At 38.6% G+C, this 12,264-nt stretch overlaps 1 pseudogene; it reads left to right on the forward strand.

The window, feature by feature from the left end:
• Positions 1-7,507: 7,507 nt before the first annotated feature.
• Positions 7,508-8,569, forward strand: LOC148918297 (uncharacterized; annotated as a pseudogene).
• Positions 8,570-12,264: the final 3,695 nt, after the last annotated feature.

Below are 12,264 nucleotides of genomic sequence, written 5' to 3' on the forward strand. Positions count from 1 at the left end.
GTAGTTACTAATAACAGCATAATCTCTAACAACAGACCTAATTAATATATAATTGGATCGAATTAGGCAGCCTTCATATCATAAGCACTTATAGAAGTAATATATATTGAAACACTGGCCAAATTAATGTCACCAAAAGCAGCAGCCCCAAGTTATAGAGATGACGTGGAGCAGGTGAGTAATATGCATATGCATCTGTTTGGTACTGATACACATCCCCTGGCAGACCTGTCACGTAAACAAACCTTGGAGGAGGTGGCGGTACATATGGGTTTGGCGTGACATATGGGTTTGGCGGGCAATCTTGAGTTGTTGTTGTTGGAGCCTTTGGAGGAGGAGGAGGAGGACAAGGAGGCGGCGGTGGCGGAGGTGGAAGCACCTGCTGCTGCTCACATGGGTTCACACAAGGGCATGATCCGCATTTTATTCCCGTATCAACTTCTTGCTTCTGAGATACCAGTGTTTGTTGATGATGATCATTTTGGTTTTCATGATCAGAAGTGGTCATGACACTGTTTGAAGACCAAATCAAAAGCATGATCAAAACAAGTGTTTGATGTGGATGCAATGCCATTAACTTCCGGAAATATTGAGTGAAAATACAGCTGGGGTTTGAGAGAGAGAGAGAGAGAGTACTGGGTGGGGAAAGGAATGTAAGGGCTGGAGTTTGAGAGAGAGAGAGAGAGAGAGAGAGAGAGTAGTGGTAGGGAAAGGAATGTGTGTGAATTTGTTTAGGGGTACTTGTGTATGTTGTGCTTGTGGCTTACGTTTGTTTTATTTGATTGGGCTTCGAACCTCTGCTCATATAAGTGGAAGTAAAAGAGCTCAACTGACTGAGTTATACCTAACATGGGTGCTTGTGGCTTACGTTTAGTTGCATGAAAGGGTATAAAGAGAGAGGTCATGCGGTTAGGTAATTTTAGTTATTTCGAGGAACACATAATTGGAAGGAAGAGAGGGACTTCATATTGTGAGCCGCTTTAGATGTTGTGTTGAAATGTTTTGAAAGCGAATTGCATGTGGATGTTGTAAATGCATGAGGTGACTTTATTTATTATGTCAACAACTACCTTTTCAATCATTCACATACATAATTTAATTTAATTTAAACAAATGGATTAATTAGCAAGTGTTTCCAATCATTAGCTCTACAATTAATTAAATATGGGTACATAATTAATTTAATGAATTAATTAACAAATCCAAGTAACTTAATTAGCATGCTCTGCTTAAAGGGGACATTCAAATTAACTTACGTTTAGGGATTTGTCAAGCATATTGATAATTAAGATTGCTTTATATATCTCTCCAGCAAGAATGCTTCCATGCCCTTCGAATAAAGTCTCCGGCTGGCAATGGCATTATTCTTCCACTTTTGCCGCTCTCAACAATTTAACCTATTATTATATGGATATTGTTTTTTGTACTGTTTTTACCGACCACTTTGCTGACTCCCTCTCTAATACAAATGAGTCTCGCATGCACTAGTGGACCCACCTCTCTCTAATACAAATGAGTCTCGCATGCACTAGTGGACCCACCTCTATTAGAGAGGTGGTCAATAAAAGTGGTACAAATAGCATTATTGTTATTATATATAATGTTTCACAATATATGTTCCGTCTGCCAAAAAGTTTGTAGTGAAGTTTTGATCAAGATCGCATTCCAATATGCTAAGCATTGAAAGTGGATTCCAAAAGAAGCACTCTCAGGCTATGGTTACAGTTCATTAACAAAGAATGGAATCATATGCCCTGGCAAAAGAACGATTAAAAAGACAATGCCTCTAGCTTTTTTGTTTCTTTTTAAGCAGTGCAGAATTGAAAGAAAAGTAGAATTCTTTTTACCAGGATGAAAACTAGATGACCGTCACATGTCTAGGACAGCCAAACACTTTCAGTTTTCAAAGGCTAGAGTTTTATGCATTTCATCACCATTAACACCAAACAAATTGTAAAGTATATTTGAATGGCAAAGGGTATAAATGAGGAGTGCTAAAAGTACAGGCCGGAATCTTCAACTGTAGATGTCACACTATAATAAAAGTGTGGTGGTCGACGTCTTTCCTCCTCCCTCCCCTGCGCCAGCTAGGGTAGAAGGGGGAGATCTAAAATTAGAGGTAGGCAGCTTCAAGTGTAGACCATTTGTTCACATGCTACTCATGTGCCAGTCAGTTGTTCTATTAAGCAGTTAGTCAATTGTTAAGGGGGTTGCTTAGTTCTTAAGCAATGCAGTTATCTGTGTTAGCTTTAGTCTTCTGAGTATATATACTCAATCTATCTAGTAATTCAGATTATTCTTATAAGCAATGTAGTGATCAACCTCTTGTATATAGGATTCAAGAATTCTTAACCTACTTGAAGACTAAGAGAGAATTCTAAATATATAGTTGATCAATTGGTACAACCACAATATGTCAAGTTCCCATTTAATTAGTTAATTATTTAAGTGAGCTGACTTTTCCCCTCCTCTTTTCTCTACTTACACTCCTTTTTACTTTTTAATATTTTTTAATAAATTTTGTTCTTTCTCTTTCCTATTCTACGGTTACTCTACATTAATTTCTTTTTACTTCATTTTTTTTTTCATTGTCTTTTCTTCGAGCTTTATTAGCTAGCAATGTAATGCACTAATTGAGTAAGAAATAATTAACACTATATATTTGACAAGACCCGACCCAAATTACACTTTGGATTCTGTGTCGAACCATGTGCGTGTCCAACACTTGGAAGGTGCTGGGCACACTTGACTAAATTGCCCTTTAAACTAAAACTCAAACATTCTGTTCATGTTTGACTTTTGCCTAAAAATTGGCAGAGTCTCCCCTCGAAATTGCTCGTTTCCCAAAATTTACACATGTACAAAATGCAATTCATATATCCATAAGCGTTCAACATGCACAATGTTAGAGCACACACAATTCAACAGCAAGTCTGTGTGGCCTTAGGCCTTATAGAAATCCTAGGGCAATATCAGAGCCTACTAATTAATTTAATTTACAAAAATAGTACGGTTACAGTAGAATATCCTACATAATGGAAGTAGATGAGTGGTGGGTGATGAATGTCTGGTGGTGGTGCTCCGATACTCGATTATTGCCCGGGGGCGCAAAACATTAAAAGCTTGAGTGGACAAAAGAAAGTTTTGCAAAATATATCAACATACTAACCCCCACTGTTAAAACCATTTGAAAATTCATTGAATCCATGTTCTATATTCGTACAAAAATCAAGCATGCATATTTATATTCATATAACCGTTCATGCATTCCATCAATTCATCAAAACCATTTGAAAGCATTGAAAATAATAATTCCTTTTTACCTAGATGTACCCTTCATAAATCCGTCAATTCCATGATTTTTCTATTTATTACCCACATTATACCGTCAATTCTAAGTGTCACCTAAGTGACACCTCGTCACAAAACTCGGAAAGACAAAGTTAACCTAATCCGCATTCCTCACACAACTTAGGAGACCCTTGGTCAACCTAAGCCGTATTCCTTGCTTCTCACTGTCCGGGTATCCCTAGGACTTGTGGGGCAAATTTCAAACGCGCGCTGACTCAACCGAAGGCAACTAGGATGTCCATGGACATCATTATATTCGAAGGCAACAGTTTATTCGAAGGAAACATTTTGGGTACCTATGGTGGTTTATAAAAGTATTTGAACTCAAACTATATGCTTAGAAAGCAAAAACCATAAATAATTCATTCATGATTTAATTAATAAAACTTTTACTGCATAAAATTCATTTATAAAACAAATGTCCACTCACTGTGTGTCCGAGCTAGCCTGACTCTTCGGGGTCCTTCCTGCAGGGTTTCGTGGAGCCCGAGTACCTATTTAAGTGATTAAAATATTTAATTAATAAAATAGCTCAACCACAAATATTTAATCGAAACCCTGACCCCCGACCTTAAAGTGCGTGTACGTAACTTAAGAAAGTTCTTAGGCCCATTTTCAACAGTTCTGATAGTTGGAATGGTCTGAAAAGACCAGAGATTACATATACAATTAAATTCTTATATTGGTCAACCCGGTCCCCTGTGGGGTCCACGACCTCTAGTTAATAATCCGAAAGTTCCTACTGGTTCAACAAAGTTTACTAAACATGTCCTACAAGTTTGGTCCATATAAAGAGGTCGGATCGCTCTCGATCGCACGATCGGATGGTCCTTGTTTTCGTAATCTTTGAATCATTGATTCGGAGTATCCGGGACTTCGATTCTCGATCCATGAGTTCCTACACGATCCTAGAGGTTCCCAGATCAACGTATTTGAAAATGGAGTCAATCCAAACATATCGAACCCGAATATCGCCTAATATGTAAAAATCCGTTCGACCGTCAAACGATAACCAAATTCGAATATGAGCATATTGTCGTGCTCAAGATGACATGGGCAACATTTTAGAACCAAATGGGCCACCCAACCATGGCCCACGCGCCGCCACACACGCCGACAGCGTGTTGGTGGCTTGAGTAATTTTTGGCGATCGGAAAACCTCTAAACCACCGGTCAAGACCTATACCCAACGATCAAGCACATCAAGAGGAGTAAGTTTCATACCTGCGTCGAAGACCAATTTGGCCATTAAGAGTCTCGAATGACCGGTTTTCTCACGGAAAAACCTAAGAAGTTTTGGTTTCGATTCGACGATTTCCACTTGGAATTAGGGTCGGGTCTTTGAGGGAAAATACAGATGAGAGGTAGGGGAGTGTTTTGGATGTGATAACACGGCTGGTCGGCTCAACGTCTGGAACAGACGGCAGTCGTGGCTCCAAAACAAGGCTTGGATTTTGCTTAAACCAAGCCCTAAATAGATGGTTTCGAAAACCCGAAGCCCTAAATCGATGGTTTTGATCTCCAAAAGGTAGTGGGTTTTGAAAAGGGAAGAGAGACAAAAATTTTGATGGTGGTGGAGTCGGATTTGGTGGCCGGACGGCGACGCAATGGCCGTCTGAAATTCTGACGTCGAAGCGAAGAGAGAGAGAGAGTGTATCTGGGAGAGAGAAATGAGGAGAAAGAGAGCTGCTCTGATTTTAAAACCCAACTTTGTAAAATTTACGATTGTGCCACTGCCCTTCGTTGATCGTAACTTCTTTGTTAAAACTCCAATTCGAGCCTACTGCATTTCTACGAACTCGTATTGACGTGCTCTACGCCTACTCAATTCCCCGAAATTATTTCCCAAATGAAAAGTCAATTTTAAACCCATTAAAATACTCTCAGGGTAAAATTATCTTTTACTTGAATAATTTAAGAATTGAATATTAATTTAGGAACAGAATATCACAATATTTGTCTATGTAAAATTATATGGTGCACCTACTGCAAAAACTCATGTCCCAGTAATAAACCTTGCAAACAGAGTTGTTTTTTGTTGTTGTTGGGAAAAGGAAACAAATTTTAATACAAAAGACAATAAAATACATAGATAGCCAAGATGGCCACAAAGAAAGAGTAACTAAATTGAACAAAATCTTCATATACTCAATACTAGAACTCAAATTAAAATTACAACTTCAATAACAAATACAAAAGAAGATTTAATACAACATGAGTTGCCAAAAAAAAAACATGTTTGGTGGCTAAGAAAATTCAATCATACAAGAGCATACACATTTCCCAAGAGCAAAGAAATTAATCTAGGGTAATGGTAGAATAGGAAAGAGTAAGAACAAAAAATAAATAAATAAAAAATAAATAAAAAGTACTTAAAAAATAAAAGAGAGTGTAAGTGGAGAAAAGGGGAGTTGAAAAATCAGCTCCCTTGTTTAACCCTAAATTAAAACTTGGGACAGAAAAAGCATGTACATTAACTAGGGTTGGGCATGGTAAGGTACAATACGGTATTGAGCTTGGACCGCTACCGATACTGAAAATTAAAATCGGTATTGTACGGTATGGGATTATCGTTCGCTAAATTTCAATCGTGCCAAATCGGTATCGTATGGTATCGGTACCATTTCGGTACCAAAATGACATAACTAAAAAATGAACCAATAACAACATTTAACATTTCACAGCTTCAGAAATTACCACATAACAACAATGAAAGACAGAGCATAGGACAATTCATGAAGAAAAGAGCATTTCTTGGTCAAAGACAGAGACTTAGTCCAAGAGTGATCTGAATTCTGATCACAAGGAACAAGACACTCACGTGTAGACCCCTGCATGGACTCTGATGACCACTCTCAAGAGATTGATGAATGGGAGAGAGTCAATGGCGTCCTGAATGGTTGTGAAGTCTCCAGCAGCACGGTTCTTAGCCACATGCAGAGTAAGAAGGGAAGAGCTTATTTTTGGCTGTCTTGAACACAGAGTGCCTCAGCCTTCCAACAAACCTCACCCACTTCATGAATTGCTGTTATGAGAATTGGGCTTGTGTCATGTTCTTGGTCAAATGTACTTTCCCAGTTGAATTCCCAGGTCAAAGTCCCTTGCTGTGGCATTGTGTTTGGGTTGAATTGAAGAGAAGAAGAATAATAATAACATAGAAAATGTGTTGGAATGTTGGCATTTAATTTTAAAACAGAAAAAAGAATAGGGGCTGATATGAGGAGAGAATATGAGTATATAGAGTAAAAAAATTATATTTCAGTATTCGGTACGGTAAGATATTGACCGGTACCAAATACTTGATACCGCTACCATACTTTATTAATATGGTAAGGTATGAAACCGATTATCTCCCCATTCTAAATGAAACGGTATGAAATCAGTATGGTACGGTATGATTAGTGTATGGTTTCGGTATTTTGGTTTTAGATGCCCACCCCTAACATTAACATTGAACTTGTTGTTGGAAGTTTGAATGAAATTCAAGAACTTTGTCTCACATTGATAGAAAGTAGAAAGAGTGAGGTCCTTATAAGTGTGGAAGTGCCACACTTAGTAAATGGAAGTAGGCCAAGTGAAGCAATTTGGGCTTCAAAATCAATTTGGGCTTTGAATATTATATAAAAATATATAATATTTAATGGTAAAAAAGATGGGCCTTGGGCCTTGGGGCACTTTCAGATTTAAAATTATTTTTTGGTTTCGAATTAATAATTTTTTATTAATTCGGATTAGTTTTATTAACTGTTTTCTAACAGTTATGTGACTCTTCTGATAAGGTTTCAGAAGTTTATTTAAATCAAACAAGGCCTCATACGTTCAAAACAGAAAAAAGCATTCTACAAGCATTTCATATTGTCTGAGAGGAAAACAAACAACGTTCGCCAGATTCTAAGTCCGAGTGCTAGGGCTTAGAATACAGATAGTTGAATCCTGGAGGCGTCACCTGTAGAACTTCAAGCACCGAGAAAGGGTGAAATTACTGTCTTTAGGACATTGCATCAAATCTGCAAGCCTCTATATCGAATTCAAGTCAGTTTTATTTATTGTTTATATACTATATTATGTGTTACAGATTGTTATAAATTCTGTTTATATAATTGTTTTAATCAGTCGTTGATAATTGTTTTTCCAACATTCTAAAGACAGTAAATTTATGGATTCACAATCATCAGTGACTGTGAACGGGGTGACTAAGAATCCTCATGACGAGAAGCCTGAGAAGTTCAAAGGAATTGACTTCAAGAGATGGCAACAGAAGATCTGTTTTATCTCACAACCATGAATCTGGCACATGTTGTCAGAGAGGAGGCTCCCAAATCAGGAGAAAATCCAATGTCTAAGGAAACAATGATGACCATTGAGGCTTGAAACAATCGATTTCTGTGCGAAACTACATCCTTAACAGGCTTGATGACTACTGTATGACATTTATTTGTCATACAATTCTGCAAAGGAAGTTTGGGAATTACTTGAGAAAAAATACAAAACAGAAGATGCTTGGTGCCAAAAAGTTCGTGATTGGCAAATTTCTCAAGTATGCCATGGTTGATTCGAAGACTGTTATTAAACAGGTTGAAGAACTTCAAATTCTGATCCATGATTTGCTTGCAGAGGGGTGCTCTATTAATGAACACTTCCAGGTTGGAGCAATCATAGAGAAACTGCCTCCATCATGGAAAGACTTCAAAATTTACTTGAAGCACAAGCGCAGAGAGATGTCTATGGAGGATCTGATTTTGAGGCTTCGAGTTGAGGAGGATCACAGGAAAGGTGACAAGGGTGAAGTGCCTGTCATGGAAGCCAAAGCCAATGTCGTTGAGACATCAAAGCCAAAATTCCAGAATAACAAGGGCAAGAAAGTTGCAAAGAACTATGGCAAAACTCATGCACCAAAAGGCAAGGATTTCAAGAAAATCAAAGGTGCTTGCTGGGTATGTGGAAAACCAGGGCATAAAGCACAAGATTGCCGCCACCGAAGAGACCAAAATCCAACTAATCCTCAAGCCAATGTGACTGAAGTTAATGAACATTTTGTGGTTGTAGTGTGTGAAACTAATCTGGTTTCGATACTAAGGACTGTGGGTTGATACAGGTGCTACTAGGCACATTTGTGGTGACAGAAATTTGTTCACCGATTCGAACAGAATGCAGTGGTGAGAAACTATACATGGGAAATGCCTCTGCATCTGCATTGAAGGCAAAGGCAGTGTCTTGAAGTTCACTACAGGAAGGTTTTAACCCTTTTGGATGTGCTACATGTTCCTGAAATTAGGAAGAACTTAGTGTCTGGCCCAATTCTTAGTAAGAAGGTTTCAAACTTGTATTTGAATCTGACAAGTTCATCCTAACCAAAGGAGGGCTGTTTGTAGGAAAGGGTTACCTTGCTGATGGCTTGTTCAAACTCAATGTAATTGGCAATGATGCTTTTAATAATAATATAAATAAGGTTTCCGTTTACTTTGCTGAGTCGTCTAATATTTGGCATGCTAGATTAGGTCATGTAAATTATCAATCTACGCATAGAATGATGCATCTAGGTTTATTGCCTAAATTTGATATTGACTTTGATAATAAGTGTGAAACTTGTACAGAATCCAAGTTTTCTAGGCAAACCTTTAAATCTGTTCAAGGAAGATCAAATGAATTACTTTGATTAATTCATAGTGACCCTTGTGACTTTAAATCTACACCAACTCGTGGTGGGAAAAATTATTATATAACATTTATAGATGATTGCAGTAAGTATTGTTATGTATACTTAATACATAGCAAGGATGAAGCCTTACAGATGTTTAAGACATACAAGGCAGAAGTTGAGAATCAACTTGATAGAAAAGTGAAAGTACTTAGATCAGATAGAGGTGGAGAATATGAGTCCACTGCATTTTCTGATTTTTGTGCAACTCATGGAATTATACATCAAACCACTGCACCATATACACCGCAACAAAACGGTGTAGCAGAAAGGAAAAATAGAACTTTCAAGGATATGATAAATTCCATGTTGAATAGCTCTGGGCTTCCACACAATCTGTGGGGTGAAGCCTTACTTACTGCAAATCACATCTTGAACAGAATTCCACATAAGAAGAGTAAACAATCTCCTTATGAAATGTGGAAAGGACGGATTCTACATACAAGACACTGAAAGTGTGGGGTTGCCTAGCTAAAGTACAAGTACCCTTACCAAAAAGGGTAAAACTTGGACCTAAAACTATTGATTGTGTTTTCATAGGTTTTGCTAACACAAGTGCTGCATATAGATTTTTAGTTATTAAATCTGATATTTCTGATATACATGTTAACACAATTATAGAATCTGTTGATGCTGATTTCTTTAAGGAAATTTTTCCTTACAAAGAAAAGAGGTCTGTTCAAACAAAAGGAAAGTACATGATGGAAATCACGATGAACCATCCTCTTGGTGTCCAAGAAAAGGAAGTGGAACCTAGAAGAGGAAAGAGCACTAAAACACCAAAAAGTTTTGGACCAAATTTTGTAAGTTTACTGACTGAAGAAGATGTTTGCCCGTTTTGCGTTTACTCCTGTGATGGAAGGGCAAAGTTCCCCACTGCCTTGAGAACCATAGACTGGTCAACAAGTCAGCTTTCTTTGGTGTGCGAGCGTGCCACTGCTAGTAATAAAAATTCTAGCAGACTTAGTTTGGAATGGATAACTTGCGCCCCAAGTTACTGATTTCTGCAAACAAACGATTGTGAATTTGGGTGAGGAATATCTCCCAAGTAAGTTCTTTTCTTGCCTCAGACTGGTGAGGACTTTAACAATTTATCTCAGTATAAAGAGGTTGTTCTGGCCAGAATGGTTGATGGAATTTAAATGTTTTTAAGAACTGAGCGCTTTTACAAAACTATAACAATAAATACTCATGCTAGAGATGAAGATACGATTGGAACTCCAATTTCTGCACGAGATGGAAGGTTACTGCTGGCCGACTGAAATGCCCGGCCGACCGAGACGCAAATTTGGGGGAATGTCCGGCCGGATTGGACCGTTAGCAACTCGATTGCTAAGCTTCAACTATAAATCGATACCAAAGGTTGATTCTGGCAGAGCTTCAATGTACCTTAAGCTTTTTGAAGCTTACGGTAAGCAGAATGCGGCTTCTTGATCTGTAAGGCGCGTAGGCATTCTCGAGGACTTCAGTGGGCTAGAGATCGCACTGTAAAATTTGTTGAGGTTTTCATGTTTGGGAAAAGCTCAAGCTCTACCTGTCTTGGTTTTTTGCTAAACCAAATTTGTAACGAGAGAAATCTCATTTTGAATGACTTATTTTCTAAGTCTGAACCTTGGGAATTCTAATCTAAAGTGGTTTTCACTTGGAATTCAAGTGAGCTTCAGTTGATTTTGAGTTGTTTGTTTGTGGCTCAATGAGCTTTGGTTGCTTCAGTGTTTTGAAGGTTTTTTGAGATCAAGTGATCATTTTGAGTTTTTGTTTTTGATTTATTTTTTGTTGTTTTTGTTGGTTGTCCTTTATCCCGGAGGTTGCCACGTGGGATTGTTCCTATTCTGGACTCCTCTTCCTATTTTGGGCTGTGAGGCCCAAATCATTTGTTTGCTCTGATGAGCCTTGGTTGGACTCTTACGGTTTTGGGCTTCATCTTTTATTTGGTGGGTGTGTCAATTTTTGGCCCAAACAATGCCTTAAGTCTGAATCGTTTTGAGCAGTTTGGACTTAAATGATTATAGCCATTAAATTGGCGCGTGGTAAATTCCCCTTTAGCGAAAAGCAGTAGAAGTACAACAAAGGGACAAACTCAAAGTAAATCTAAAACAAGGGTAATTTTGAAAGGAATCAAAAGATTTTTAGTGTAATCTTGCATCTATCCCGAGTCTGTTTGTGCACTGCGAATCCCACATGGTTGGATAAAACTTTTTAACCATTTGCCATTGATTGGGTAGTATGAATTTCTCCATCCCTATCCGCAACCTGTATGCCCCATTCAGGATCTGATTGATTATGAAAGGGCCTTCCCATGTAGGCTGACCATTTTCCATAACCACCACATGGGTTCCGAGAAGCGAAGCCTTTCAGACTATCTCCCCTTCTTCAAAACTCTTGTCACGACTCTCTTGTTGTAGGCCCTTGATACCCCTGTTTTCCCGGGAGTTTGTTGAGAGTGTCAATCCGCTTGCATCCAATCCTCCAGTTCGAGCATGGCACGGGGTAGTCTTCTCCTACTAAGTCATGTTGGTGAGCAATTACGAGGGATGAACAGCTATCTCCATAGGCAGCATTGCATCATGACCGTAGGTTAACGCATAGGAGTCATGCCGTTGCTTCTCTTTTGAAGTTCTATATGCCCGAGTTTCGTGACTTCTCATGCCATTGTTTGATTCTTCTCAAGCATTTTCACGATAATGTTGATGATCACTTTGTTGCTTGATTCCTGTCCATTGGCTTGGGCATAATAAGGAGTGGATTGGAGCGGTCGATTTTGAATGCCTCTGCCATGTCGGCATTTCTCGGATATGAAGGAGGATCCTCTATCGATTGTGATTGATTACTGGGATGCCAAATCTTTGGATAATCTGCTCTTCTATGAAAATGATGATCTCTTGAGATGTAGTAGATTTAACAGCCTTGGCTTCCACCCACTTAGTGAAATAATCTGTGGCAACAATGATGAAGCGATCTTTCAGGTGGATAGATCTTACCAATGAGATCCATTGCCCATTCTCTAAAGGGCCATGGTTTTACCACTGGATTCATGGGAACTGATGGAGCCTGCTGGACTAGGCCGTGTCTTTGACAAGATTCACACCCCTTGGAATAGTTAATGCAATCTTTCATCATGGTTGGCGAGTAGCCATATCTCCTAATTAACAGACATTTTTCTCCCACCTTGATGCACTCCACAGATTCCTTCATGGGTTTCCCCCATAACTTTC

This window comes from Prunus mume, linkage group LG4 (genome assembly GCF_029339155.1).
Source record: "Prunus mume cultivar Tortuosa linkage group LG4, ASM2933915v1, whole genome shotgun sequence".
In the NCBI taxonomy this organism is placed as follows: Eukaryota; Viridiplantae; Streptophyta; class Magnoliopsida; order Rosales; family Rosaceae; genus Prunus; species Prunus mume.